The sequence below is a fragment of the Wasmannia auropunctata genome, unplaced genomic scaffold, assembly GCF_000956235.1.
Source record: "Wasmannia auropunctata unplaced genomic scaffold, wasmannia.A_1.0 LD336097.1, whole genome shotgun sequence".
Taxonomy (NCBI): domain Eukaryota; kingdom Metazoa; phylum Arthropoda; class Insecta; order Hymenoptera; family Formicidae; genus Wasmannia; species Wasmannia auropunctata.
The window spans coordinates 874,777-890,329 of record NW_012026793.1 but is presented as its reverse complement, the minus strand read 5'-3'; the positions used below and the strand labels follow the sequence as shown (position 1 = coordinate 890,329).

General features: G+C 39.5%; 1 protein-coding gene across 1 annotated transcript in view; it reads left to right on the top strand.

Annotated features, from left to right (window-relative positions):
• The first annotated feature begins 274 nt into the window (after nucleotides 1-274).
• Nucleotides 275-15,553, top strand: part of LOC105462591 (adenylate cyclase type 5-like) — a 173,543-nt gene continuing 158,264 nt past the window's right edge. The window contains exon 1 of the mRNA XM_011709296.1: nucleotides 275-2,317. The gene's annotated coding sequence lies outside the window, so the exon portion shown is untranslated. The remainder of the gene's footprint in view (nucleotides 2,318-15,553) is intronic.

Here is a 15,553-nt window from a genome sequence, read left to right as displayed (position 1 = left end):
CTTCTCCACTCGCCTTAAGTAGACACACCCCCTTGAACGCGACTCATCCTACCTTCTGACAGTTATAACGTCCGAAGGTCTGTCAATACTTAAACATCGACAATAAATATGTATATCGATCTGACTTTCCTCGAGGTCGGCGAGCGTGAGAGGGCCGTCTTGTGCGCGTCGCGGCGCGCCGCGACGTCGACGGAGCAGCCGCGTCACGTGACGACGGAAATCGGCGTGAAACACGCCGCGCGGGCGGGCATCGTCGTCAGTCAACCTCAGTTGGCGCGCGGCATCCGTGTGAGGCGTATCGCGCACGTTTCTACACCGGAAGGCCGGTCGATCGAACCGGTCGACGAACTCTCTTAACACGAACGCTCCGCGAAATCGCGCTTACTCCGTCATTCCGAGAAGGCCGAAGGCCTGAGTGATCTCATCCTCGTTCCGCCGGTCCTCGAAGCGGAAGAGCCGAACAGGATCAGCTGATCGTCAATCGAACAAAGTGCGAAATCCGCTCCTCTCGGATCGAAGTGCATCGTTCTGCTATGATAAGAGTGCGTCGCCAATATATTCGCGAGAATCGCGACGAGTGATCGGCTCCGGTAAGAGTCCTCCTGAAGGAAGCATCTTGCGCGCGAGAGGCCGATAAGGGTCGATCAGTTCGATCTCTATCGGACGCGGGAATTCGTTCGGAAGTAACCGTTTCAAATCTCGATTAACGTCGAGTTCGATCAACCGTCGGATCGGAGAAGGAAAGTGGAAAGGAATATACGGACTGAGAAAAGTGAAGAGAAATAGAGAGAGAGAGAGAGAGAGAGAGAGAGAGAGAGGAGAGGGAGAGAGAAACATCTCGATCAGCCGTAATCTCTCGATTCCACGTTCGGGACGCTCAGGACGATAATCGTCATACAGTGGCACGCATATCCGTGACTACGCGTGTTAGGAACATTAAGGGAACGCATGTTGCGAGCATTAAGAGCCGTGCATCGAGAACACTTCGCGCGGGAGGGAATCGAGCACCGATAATTCGGATCGATCTCGCGTCGATTAAATTCAAAATCGAGCCAAAGGGAACGCGCCCAGAGCGAAGCTCGAGGAGCTGCGTCGAATTGCACGCGAGTTTCAAATTGCCGCGCGATGCAGCTCTGAAAAATGGTATGAAAGAATAACGGGATAATAGAAGAAAAATTGTAGGACGCAGCGTCTCGCGCGGATATATATACAAGAAGCAACGCTGCGAGCGTTCTCCTCCTTTCATTCGCTTAATGTAAAGTGAATGAAAATTTCCGAGACACGAAATCCCGATATCCGCAAATAACGTAAATTTCAGAGACGAGCCGAGAATTTCGAGTGCGTGAGAATATATAAGGAAAGAAAAGCGGAAGAGAACCGCGAGGTGTTACACGGAGAGATTAAACGATCTCGCGCGGAAATTAAAATCCCCGGTTACGTGTTAGACGTTATTTAATTACATGAAAGGAAAAAAAAACAGATGGAAGCTGCAGCAAAATCCTGAATACAACTGATAATTTCGAGGGTACTCGAGACAATACGGACGAGGCAATATCCCCGCGGAGTTTCGCACATGTGGAACCGTTGTATTCCTCCGCACGCGGTATCCCGAGGTTCCCTCGACGGAGGGTATAATCTCTCTTCTTACGCGCTGGAGAAACTTGTCATAACAATACTCGCGGGATAGAAGAGCGAGGCGCACCTCCCACCGTATCCCCTCGCCGCTCTCGTGGGATAAAGAAAAACGCTAAATGTACTGGTAATAAGCGAAAAGATAATAATACATTTAATCCCGGCCGCAGGAGAAGCGCACTCCGGGAAGAAAATAATTTCCTCTCCTGATATCGCGCACGCTCGGAGTTCGCTGCGGTCTCGCTGGATCGCGGACCGGATGTGGATCTCCGTCCGATAAGGGCGATCCGAACGGGCACCGAATTCGCGGAATCACTTCGAGACGCTGCGAGACTTATAATTCCGACGCCCTTAAATGCCACCGTTTCGACGCGTGCATTTCGTCGTTGCATCCGAGTTCCGTCTGTCCGAGGCACTTGTGGCACGCGACGCTCGTACACACGAGGGACAAGGACGGCGATCTTCGCGCGCGGCCACGCGTTCGCTGCGGATTCGAGGGAGCCCGCTGTATGTCGTGTCCGTGTTTGAAAGGGCTCGACGCGCCTCGTGAAAAGCCGACTCGCCGCGCGACAATCCGTGGGATGTTGCCGAGAGGATCAGTCTGAAGAGCGAGAGGGAAAGAGAGATAGAAAAGAAGAGAAGCCCATAATGATGGAAGATGTTCTGAGGTCCGGCATGACGCGAGGTGAGCACCCCTTCACGTTTTTCATATCGGAATTATTGGGATTATCAGGGAACAGAAAAATTTTTGCAGAAAATTTTTTTTTCAAATATAACGTAAAAAAAAGGATAAAAAAATTTCTAAAACAACGCGAGCATGAAAGGATATAAAGAGTAATACGTAATATATATGTACAATAAAAAATGTATGGAAAATATATGTTATATACGCTTGTACGAGTTTCGGAGTTGATTTCGGTTTCAGCGAAATTCCAATCTGTCGTTTTCGCTTCTCGGAGTCGAATAATCGGAGTATTAATATTACATTGAGTAATACTTCGTATCAAAATTATTGAGATTTCATGGAGAATAGAGTGATTTAAATCTGAAGAAATCGGGGGGTTAAAAATGTGTTATGCACGAAGGAGGGTAACATCATTGAATTTCTCGCCTTGAATTTTTCGTTACGCAACGATGGTTTTCAATTATTTTTACGCGACCCGCCGATCCTGACGAGAGTTAGCGGACATTTGTCACTTTATCGTGAAGGCAAAGGCGCGCGCGAGAACGGCAGTGTGCTGAATTCCATTAAAGTTTCCATTACTTTGGAACTTACGACGGGAATGAAAACTGCGTTTCTCACCCCCGGGGATAACCGATAGACAGAGTCCGCGCTTGCATTATAAAGTATTTAATGACCCGATATTCGTATACCCTACATCGCAAGTGCTACATGCGCTATTCGCTCAAAAGTATCAAAGAGAATGGAAAAATGTTGTAGAAAGTGCCATTCAATTAGGAAATAATTAAAAGACTAATTCCATATCCCGATATAAATCGATATGTAAAACTGCAGATATAATCCAACGATTCGCGAATAAATTTATTCAATTATTTGAGCATAAAAATTGCTCTATTTCTAGCCCTCGATCTTCTATTATTTCTGGTTTTGTTCCATTATTTCTCGCCCTTTGAATTTTCGAACCCTCGCAGAATCGATAAGATATTTTCTTATTTATGTCAAATTAACGGGAACCAAACGGATTAATAGTGGAAACTGTGACATATAAAAACAAACGCGTCGAGATCGAACGTCCAGGTGAAATAAGACTGCGCGAGTTTTACCATCAATTAGTGCACCAAGCTCGCTAATCGCGTTCGCGTAGATACACGAAAGTCCATGAACGCGCGGTGACGAACGGCGGCAGTAAAACGATTTCTCGCTGATAGTCTCACAAAGAAACAATTTATCCTGCGATAATCGGACTGTTTATCCTATTTGCAACACAGCAGTTGTGTTTGAAGTTGCTTTTCTTGAGTCGAGAGTAAAGACGTACTGTTGCAGCTTTTAAACCGTATTGATTATTTCAGGTCTCGACGTATTATAATTTCATTTCGCGTTAATTTGACTTTATCAAGTAATATCGTACCTGTTATAAATCGGATTGCAGCATTAGATATTTATATTTGGATTTGAACTTCTATTTCTCGCCGAAATATTTCATTAGCGCGCACAATAAAAAAGTTCAGTTTAATTTAATATTAATATTAATACTAAAAACAATTGAAATTTCCACATCTGAAATTTCTTTCAGTAAAAAAATTCGTGGTGTTTACCTTACATTTCTAATCGTGAAAAAAATATGAGAACAAAACGCATACGGAAAGAACAATTTTACTGGATTCAGATCTGAAAATAATTTTTGTTTAATAATTTTGTGTACAAGTCAAAATGATTGCTAGAATATCAAAACCGAGGGGTTAACCACTAGTAAAAAAATGTACAGTGATTATGGCAATACACGCACTTTATTGCTAGTATTGCTATTGTATTGCTTTTGTATTGTCAGTAATATTGCCATCTATTATCTCATGTACTGCCATCTATTGCACAATATTGCCAAATATTGCTAATGTATTGTTAGGTATTGCTCGAGATATAGTTATGTATAGATAACGTATTGCTAGTATTGTATTGCCGCAATACGATACTAGCAATATATTCCCAAAGAAATGTACACTGATTTTTATAGTGGTTGATTCCTCGATCAAAACGTTTTATAGCAATGCTTATCAGTTTAGTATTCCAACACGGAAAAAATTGTTGTGGATGTTACAACAATATTTTCTATGTTTGGAAAAGAAATGCATGTGAATTTAAGTTATACTGATGTTACGTGGCATTCATCTGTTAAGGTATGTTCATTAGTACGGTTGTCACAACCGTAGTGCTTAGGATAAATAATATTTGGTTAGAATATCTTCATATATGTGGTTGCCTCAACCGAAGCATTATTGTTATCTCTCTAGTATGGTCTATACAACAAATATCTACTTGTAGTATGATTGAGAGATATACAGGGCTGGGCAAAATACATCATTAAAGTATTTAAAATACAAAATATTGACAATCTTAGTATTTGGATTACAAAATATAAAATACTTTCAATCTTTTGATTTGAAATACAAAATACAAAATACTTTCAATCTTTCGATTTGAAATACAAAATACAAAATACTTTTAAGTTTTTATTTGAAATACAAAATACTTTGTAATTTAATCTTTCAATTACAATATTATTAAATTCCTCCCCTTTTAACAGTCCCATTGTCCTGTATTAACCGCACAAGAAATCTATTTATTAATGTGAGATTATGAAATTTGACTCTGATTACTTGATATTGCTTGAAACTTGACGAAAATAATTAGTATCGCTAATTGTCATGAGAAAAATTTAAGTTATTATTAATTGTTTTCAAGAATTTTTATCAATAATTTCTTTAGTATTTCAAATACAAAATAGATTGAAATTTGAAATACAAAATTGTATTTGTTGTATTTGAAATACAAAATACATTGAATAATTCGTTTGAAATACAAAATACTTTTATGTGCTCCGCTGAAATATAAAATACAAAATACAAAAATTGTATTTCAAATACTGTATTTTAAATACAAGTATTTGAAATATGCCCAGCCCTGGAGATATATATGATATAGTTGCACGTCACAACATTGAGGCTGAAAGTTCAGTTAACTATATAAGTCACTTCTAAAGTATTTTAATTTCTATAATCCTTCTAAATTGATGGGCAAAAATTATCACAATTATTAGGTTGTGGCAACAGTATTTTTTTTCTCCGTGAACAAATTATTTTGATGATTAAATAAAAAATTATTTTCAGATCTGTTTTCAGTAAACTTTTTAGACCTTTCAACAAAATTGTTCTTTCCGTGGCCGGCTGCGCAAAATTTCTGTACAAAATCAAACCGGTTATCGCATATTATAATACCCTCGTCGCTTGTAATTTAATTGTTACGCTTACATTTTCCGAGGACCTCGGTTTCATTATAGGTCTCGTCGCAAAACTCGCAAAAATTCAATTTCCTGTCGAATCGAGAAAATCGAGTTATCCTGTACGTAGGGACGACGCGCCTCTACGCGCGGGGAAACGAAATATCGGCCGACTACGTTAGCAATCGAAACTTTTCCTCGGACGCGCGACACGGAATTTCGACGTCGTGAAACCGAGGACGCGACGACGCGACGGTCGAAAAGCCATGTCGGAAGTGTGCCCTCGTCGCCGCGTCGCTAACTTCCGCCCGTATATCGCGTGTATCGTGCCACCCTGGCTCCTGTCGCCGGGGCGTCACTTCTTCGAGGCGGAATATCGAGTTGGGGCTTGTCGCGCGGAACTGATCTCTCCTAGCTCTCCCGGTCTCTCGGGCCAATTGCGGCCTCGACATACCAGCGAATAGTTACGGTAGTGCCTTGAAACGCGTTAAATTGCATTGCAGTGAATTCGGATCGGCCCTCTTTACGCGGTCGAAATTCAACAGCGGTGAAAAAGTTTCGAGAGCAATAATTTCGCGACGAACGCTACTGTTTCGAACTGTATAATCGCTTTCAGCGCGGTCGAGCCGAAGGCCCTTATCGCCCTTATATAAGAAACAAAATGATCTCGGCCTTGCATGAATATTTATTGGATGTTTGCGCGGACCTGACTTTACCGTACAACGCGCCGTCGGGAGCCTTTCGCCCGATTACACGCAATCCGAACCGCGCGTGTGTAATTAATTAATATTAATTGCAACACCGGAACACCCGCGGTGCAGCGCCGGCCGGAGCGCGGAGATTCGTTCGGATTTATTCTAACGTATCGGTCGCCTATGCATGCGACCGCACTCTCGCGCTATACGTTTCACCGCGCTGCTGTGTATCTCCTCTCTCCGTGAAGCAGATTACATTACCGCTAACCGAATTCCGGCGTTACGAGAGCACACAATTCGGAATGGGGCTCGGGGATTGAGTGCGGGACTCCATCTTGGTCATTTTCGCCTTCTACAATTGCCATGCACGTGCTTTGCGCGCGAGTGATTTAATGCCCCGTTTCGTTGCCGCCGGCCGCCTTCTCAGTTACACTTCCTGGCTTCTTCTGTCCGATATTTGTTCCCGTAACGTTCTCCCGCGCGCACCAAATTTATTTAATTCGCACGCACAAACGCGTTTATACTGGCGCGCGCACGAACACACACACACACACACACGCACACGCACACGCACACGCAGTCGCACACGCACACGCCACGCACACGCACACGCACACGCACACGCACACGCTCACGCACACGCACACGCACACGCTCACGCACACGCACACGCACACGCACACGCACACGCACACGCACACGCACACACACACGCACACACACACACACACACACACACACGCACACACACACACACACACACACACACACCGAGAGAGAAAAATATAGTTGAAATAATCATAATTTAACTATAATTTATAGTGAATTTCGGGAACAATTATAAAATTGTAATTAATTTAACCATGCAAATTATAGCTGCTTTAACAATACATTATGGTTACACATTATGATTGATATTATTTTTTTTTATTTGTACTTATTTTTAATTATTATTACAATATAAATAGTAAGCAAATGTTAAGAAAATATAGTTATATTTACTATAATTGCAGTTGCATTTACTACATAAAAATATTTATTTTATTTGTCTCATATAAATCTTGATATTTTACTATATTAACATTTGAAATTATTATAATTTATAGCAAAATTTTTTCATATGCGATAGAATTATACATATAAGGTTATTATTGCTAACATTGTAGTAATAATAACTATAAAAATAGTGCTCCTAACCATAATTTTTTTACCATACATTTATAGCCACAAATACAAAATATTTTCCTGTCAGTGTGCGCGCGCGCGCGCGCACACACACACGCATACACCACACACGAGACGCCAGTAATGTTATTACACACGTTTTGTTTTACACGCCTCGAACATTGTACGGGCATTATTGATAACCTTCATGCGAAAATGCAGTTTTAATCACCGTCCCTAATTAAATCAATCCTGGTTTGTTATTACAGGCAGACTCTGTAAGATAATAATACACGCGGGCGCGGGTTGGAAGTTTCCTCTTCGCAATAATTCGAGCTCCGGGCATCCGTTAGCTGTATCGTTATTACGCATGTATCACGGAGCTATCATCGTTACACGTATTATTGCATTTATTGTAACACGCGCTATTATCATTCCATGCGCAGACTATTATTGTAACTGAATTTATTATCGCGCTCAGATCTTTGTTCTAGAATTGTGACGCCGTAACAATTTCGTTCGCGTATAATTATCGCAAGTGTACATACGCGGAAAACTCCAATGCAAGTTTCCCATAAACAATCAAGATTTAATTATAAAATACTGCACAAAGTAGGTCGCGCGTACGTGGCCGGAAGTCTGAAATTGATTATTATCCTTTACGCGACGGACTATTTAGTTTCTTGCAGTAACAACTTAACGTAACGAGGGGGGGGGGGAGGGGGATGAGCCCAGCCTAGTTAAGTTTTAATTGGGGAGAGTCTACATTGTCGTTAATTGAATTCATTGAATATAAAGGAGCGACGTAATTATATATAAATATTGATTACCAACCAAAATCAACATCAATCTGTTGCAATATATGTACAATTTTATCGCGAATCAGATCCCAATTAATCATACTTCGCTGGCGTGATTAAAAATCTAGAATAATATAGAATAAAAAAAAGAGGAATTACATGTGTAAAAATCAATGGATAAGTTAATTCGAAGTTGTATGAGCCTTTTGTCAATAATGTAAAAACGTCACAACTCGATCGTCAGCTTGCCCGATGAAATCTCGCGCCTCTGGTACAGATATAATAGCTCCTCGTGAATTATGCAATAACTCACTGTCTGATAACTCGCTCCTGTAATTATAACGCAAGTGTCGATAACGCGCACGTGGTTTTTCCGCGATAAATAACATACATTGTGAATTTGTCAGTAGTATAGTCAGGCCTTGATCGGACGAGGTTACGCGCGCGCGGCGCGGCGCGGCGCGACGTGGCCATGAGGGTACCTGCTTTCACGATCGCCGTGCCGTGCGTCGGGTGATTTAAGTGCGGAGAGCAAAGGAGGCATTAAAAATCGAATCGATGGCGGAAGAGAACGACGACCTCGTCGTTCGTGACTCGTCGAATCGAGGCTGAAGGAGAGACGTCCCGTGTAACGCGATCGTATCAATATTCGATATCGCATCGACACAATACAGATGCAAGCTCGTTTCTAATATCGAGACGCAAATTACTTGTTCAATAATACATCGCGGGACGACGATGGGCGTATCGAATACCGTCGACGACATCACACGTCGTGTGTGTGTGCGTGTGTATGTGTTTGTTTGTGTGTGTGTGCACATCGAAAGTCTGCAAATCGCGGTAGAAACGAATTCTCGACGTTGCAGGCTATTGCCAAAATATATTACCTTCTCCCCTCGACGCGAAACAACGTCAAACATATATAACCTGTGTTTTGTTTCAAAAGAAAAAACAGAAATGTCCGCTCCAATTTTTACTCGATATAGTGTGATTTTTTACTCGACGCTTTGCGCGCGCGGGATGTCACTTGATACGCGAAATCCCGTTAGGTGAATTTATATAATATTATGACATAATATTTCAGAGTTTGAAAAAAAAATCATACATATGCGCTATTGATGTAGCATTTTAATTGGAGAAGAAAAGAAAATCGTTCGAAAAGCGATAACAAATGGAGCGACACAGATCGACGATTCTCTCCTCTGTTTTATGAAGCGGCAAATTAACGTTCGAATACTGCGCGATATATTTCAGCGCGAGCCAGCGGCAGAACGCCACTTAATTGAATAACACAAATTGCTAATTATTCCGTCGCTTTGACGACGCGCGTAATGCGCGGAAGTTATGACACTTCATTGGCGTATCGGCATTTTCTCCGCGATTTTCGCCCGTTTCAACGACGTGCAAAAATAGCGCCAATTCTACCACGATGAGTTACACGTCCGTGCAGCGTAGCGCACACCGCGAGGGAAAATCGCGACGTGCCGCAAACGTTAATTAATCGTTGTTTCGCCCGATTGAATTTCGCATCGAGATATAAATATCACCGCCGTAATGCGGGATGGTATTATCCCTTACGCATTACGTTAATTGAGCTTGCGTTACGCGCGTTCGCCAAACGCGAAGATGGGTATATATCTATTCTTGCGCAGTAAACCTGCGACGTACCGCGTCGATTGATCCCCCTCGCGAATTTCGTTTCGGCAAAATCTACATAACGCATTATAACGATCTGTGTATAGCGCATTCCGCCCGTCCGCCCCTCCCCTTGTTACTAAACGGGGCGTAAAACGCTGGCGTTAAGCAACTTCGCGATCGAAAACGCGCGATAACGGCTTGAAGCTGGCTCGTTAATCTTCCTTAGAGCGGACAACCTTATCGCGTATCGACTTCCGCGTTTTAAAGAATAGTCACGTCTACCTAAACGAGGGATGGAAGTGTGCGCGATGGAGGCATACTGCACGCGCTATTTGACAGCCATCGAGATTCCCGCATGCAGATACCAGCGTCCGGCCGCGCTGCGTGTTTGCACTACGTGTGTGATTTCAGATCGGAACACCACAATTAATCCTAGAATACGTAATGTATGTCAAACCTGCTATATTTACTTTATATTGTTTAGTATCCTCTGCATATCCAATCTAATGAGGTTGAATTTTTAATTGGAATTGTTGATTAAAATCAACGTAATTGCAATGCATAAATACGTCAACAAAAAATTTATAATTCTTCTAAAACTGTCACTTTCAGGCAAAGAGTGACTCAAAAAAGAGTGATTTTTTCGCCCATTCTTTTTGGGACTGGACTGTGTGCCAAATGGTACCTTATAATTAGGGCTGAGCATATTTCAAATATACTTGTATTTGAAATACAATTTGTATTTTGTATTTCAAAAAAGTTATTTTGTATAAATATATGTGTTGTATTTCGAATACATGTTCAATCTATTTTGTATTTGAAATACCTATATATAGTAGTGAAATAGTATTTTAAAATCCTTGACAACAATTAAGAGTAACTTAAATTTTTTTTATAAGGCAATTAGCGATACTAAATATTTTCGTCAAGTTTCAAGCAATGTCAAGTCATCAGAGTCAAATTTCATAATCTCACATTAATAAATAGATTTCTCGTGCGGTTGATACAGAACAATAGGACTGTTAAAGAGTGTAAGAAAGTAAAGCAACTATTTTTCCTCTTTCTCTAAAAATGGAGAGGGGACTGTTGGAGGGGGGAGTTTAACGTTATATATTATCGTTGAAATTGAAAGATTAAATTGAAAAGTATTTTATATTTCAAATAAAAACTTAAAAGTATTTTGTATTTTGTATTTAAAATCGAAAGATTGAAAGTATTTTATATTTTGTAATTCAAAATACTAACAATAAGATTGCCAGTATTTTGTCTTTCAAATATTTTAATGATATATTTTGCCCTGCAGCCTTGCTTATAATGAAATATTAATCACAGAGAAGTTTTAGGTTGAGATGACAATTGTTATCAGAGCTGGAGGAGGGGGGGAGGGATAAAATCAAAGTTTGTTATGGAATTATCACAGGTCTGCGAAGTCCAGTATTTTAAGAAGGTTGATCGCAGTTTTACGTAAATAACGCTCATTTTGAATGTAAAAAATCGAGTTTTCGCGTAAAAAGACCTAATAAGTGACCCCCCTCCAGCTGTGACAATTGTCACCTCAACTTGAAACTTCTCTGTGATTAATATCTCATTATAAGGTACCATTTGGCACACAGTCCAGTATCAAAATCGAGAGACCAGCAAAACGAGCGAAAAAAACCACTTTTTTTTCAACAAATATTTTAGGCGAATATTTTCTGTGAAGAGGCAAAATCAAAGTTATTGTAAGTAGTTATATAACAAGAGAGAAAATTTTACTGAAATTCACAATATAATAATAACAATAATTACGCGGACCATAGTTTGCCGAAAATATTCGGATTAAAATTGTCCGAATGTTTATTTTCGTTCTGGATTTCGTTCCCCTTTCACCCAGACTAATGCATTACGGGGATCGAATCTTTCGAATAGTGATTTTAGTTTTCTCTCCAATTTCTTTCTTCCTCGAAGAAATTAATTTCCACGTCCACGAGGAGTGGTTGCGTTTCCACCCTCCGGAGACTCGTTCAATAAAACAGGAACGGGGAGACAAACACGAGTCGAGGCAGGAAGATCACGCATGTTGTGCCATCCTGCGCGCACGTTATCGCGCGCCAGACGGAACCCTCGTCGGACCCGTACATATCGGCAAACAAGTAAACAGAGCATGCCGGCGTAATAATTCTCTTATCGCGCGATTGTCGCATAATCGTTCTCGCGTGACTCGTTCGAATCGCTTAATCCGACTCCGTCCCGCGAGCGTCGCGTACCTACGCACCAGCGGCTCTTTCGTTTCCGGAAACGAATTTCTCCTCGTCGCGAATGACTGGATGCGCGATTACAGCGCGACATAATAATGCATATAATGCAAAAGACAATGTACGCGCTCGAGATTAAAAACAAAGCGAGCAAACAGCGAGGCACAAAGTTTATTAGGCGAGCGAGTCGAAATTAGTAGCGCTAAGCAACCAACTTCTGCGCTTCATTAAACCTAAAGTTTTAAGGAGGTTCCAGCGTTTGATGAAATATAAGACAAGTCCATAATACACATATAATACGAAAGTTAATTATATTCACAATATCTAGAAAAATTCAACAATTCGAATGTAATAGGTTAGCAATAAATAATATCTAGAAAAAATTTTATTAATTTTTACCGTACCGTTTTGAAGATATTTAATTCTAAATGTATAACATTTTACGTTACAAGATATGCATTAACCTTATTTTGTAGGTATTTTCTGTTAATTTGAAACATTTGCATATAAAACAGAAATTTAAAAATTGTTATACTTACAAAGTTAACATTTTTTTTGTTTTGATAAAATTTTATTTGAATTGACCGTCTAGTTTGAAAGAAATTTATATTTATTGATAACGAAAAACAAAAATATTTGTTAACTAGACATGTTAAGTTATCAAATTTAACACAAACTATAAAACGATATATTTGATGCATAAGTAAAAATACAACAAATTTATGATAAAAAATGTTAATTTATACATTTTTTATTTAAATTATATTTTATTTATTATTTTTTAATATATAATATAGCAAATAAATGTCATATTCATATTTCATTTCCTGCTATTGGTACTTAGGTCAAATGAGAGTCTTATAACTTCTATTTTGTCATTTTAAAAATAATTATATATTATACATATAAAATTAATAATGATTGTGTATATGACATTAGTAAATTAGATATTGTTGATAATGTTTTAATATTATTATTTTAATTGTTTTACACAATTTTAAGAATAAATTGTTTATTGACTAGAGAATTGTGCTGGAACCTCTCTTAAGTAAATAACTGATATTTGTCATTCAAAAAGATATTTTATTTTTTACTAACAAGGAAAAGGCCAGATCAGTGCATCACGGATTCTGACCCCAATTTTTTTGGTGAAACTACAGGCAAAATAAAGATATAATGTCAGAGCGTTTGATTGAATGGGCCTTAGTTTTCGAGTAAGAATTTTCGAAAAATAAATTTTTAGATAATAATATGTAATATTTAATAATAAAAATCGATATATTTCTTTCATTCAACATCGGTTATAATAATGCTTGGGAAAAAATACAAATTTTTATGTAAAAAAGTTGTACATTTACAATGTCAGTAATAAAAAAATAAAAAAAAAATAAATTTTTTTAATGCGTGTTTTTATTTCTTTTCATTTTTTATTACTGATATTGTAATATACGACTTTTTTACTTTTTCAATAAAAATTTGTATTTTTCCCCAAGCATTATTATAACCGATGTTGAATGAAAGTAATATATCGCTTTTTATTATTAAATATTGAATATTATTATTTAAAAATTTATTTTTCGAAAATTCTTACTCGAAAACTAAAGGCCCATTCAATCAAACGCTCGAACACTATATCTTTATACTGCCTCTGGTTTCACCAAAAAAATTCGAATCAGGATCCGTGATGCACTGACCTGGCCTTCCCCTTGTAAGCTGTAAAGCGTGTTGTGGAACTCGCGTTTAATTATCAAATTATTTTCATTAAATTTTCACGTTGCACATGCTAATCGAATGTTAAAATGTTATAAAACTATTACGCGAGCGACTAATAATTAACAGATCATCCCATTAATTCACGTTATTTTCTGCGAAATATGACAACTGAAAACGGATCGCACTTCAATCGCATTCGTGTCAATTAAATACAAAATTATGCGAAGGCACGAATGACATTATTTCGCGCATCAATCTCCAATGGACCTCGTCGCGCAATTTTCGTACGCGGGGCGTGCAATGCGATTGCAAATCACGATCCGACCTTCCGCGTCAATTAATTACGTAATTATGATGTGGAGATCGAGACTTTAATTAGCATTATACAATGCCGCAATCAAGTGCGCGTAAAACAATATATATGCGACACGTAATACACGTAATGTATATCGCCCGATAAATCACCGTGTCGTAAAACCGATGACGCCCGGTGGATCGCGTAAAACGATGCTCCAGTCTTGCATCCTGTTGCATTTCATCGTTAATTTATTTACCGTCGTAAAAATAGAAAATATTTTTTCGATGCAGCCATCCGTTTATCGGCGTCCACCATCAAATTTCCATTATAAAAATGCGCCGTGCAGCGCAGTAAATTGCGTTTATATTTGTTACATGCCTATCTCATCGCTTTGAGTTTTATTAATCCGCGACTACCGTTTTCCTATCCCTTTTTAGTCGGCATTCAACAATTCCCTTTGTGCGAAGGCTTCTGACAAACAAAATAGGAAACTCGAAATGCTTGAAATTTACATTGATCAACTCAAAGTCCTCGAAATTTGCGTTAATTTGCTTTTTATTGAACTCGATTATTGTCTCAATCTATTGATATTTAATTTAAAGTGAGTTAATTGTTAATTTTTCGTTTCAAAAGTAGGTTCTCCTTTCGTGACGCTGATTCATAAAAATTTTACGGAAATCGATATCGAATTTAGAAGTTTACGAACCGCGATAAATACTGGTGACATTATAACGTCACTGATGGTGAACACAAATGCATCCACTGACTTGTCCCCTAAGTTCGTCTTTGCCAAGACGAATATATACGGGATTTAGAATAAAAGTAATTGAATTTTCAGGATATTTTAGCAAAAGTAGGTCGCGCTGCCACCTCTTCGTATCTAAATCTCCTTTTAGATTTTGTAATATTCATTTTTCTGTTACCTTTTCCCCTGTAAACTATTCGGTTATCTGCACGGTCGCACAGCTACGGCGAATGTGCACAATACAGCACGGTAAATGAAAATAAATAAAAGAATAAGATTTTCCCCAGCCGTGCGTCCTCTCTCACATCTCTTCTCTCGCTCGCACGAGGCGGGCGTCCTGAATAAAGGTGCCCCGAGAGCCATAAAGCCATTATGTCATTATTTATTATGCTAAGCGCAGAGTTACGGAATAAATCATGAGTATATATACACAGTCGTGAGAAATAATTACGGAATTCTGTAATAGGCGAAACTTATTGTCCTCGACCGACGCGACGGCGCGGACCTTGCCTTGGCGTTAATCACCGCGCTTGTCTTGGCCATCGCGATTTCCCCATCGATCGCGAAAAATGAGCGCTATCGGAGCGACGGCCCCATTAAAATCCATTGCAGCCTTGTTCTTTTTTTTCCCTCCCCCCCCCCCTTCGTCCCACCCTTTTTTCTCTAAAGCCGCGCCGC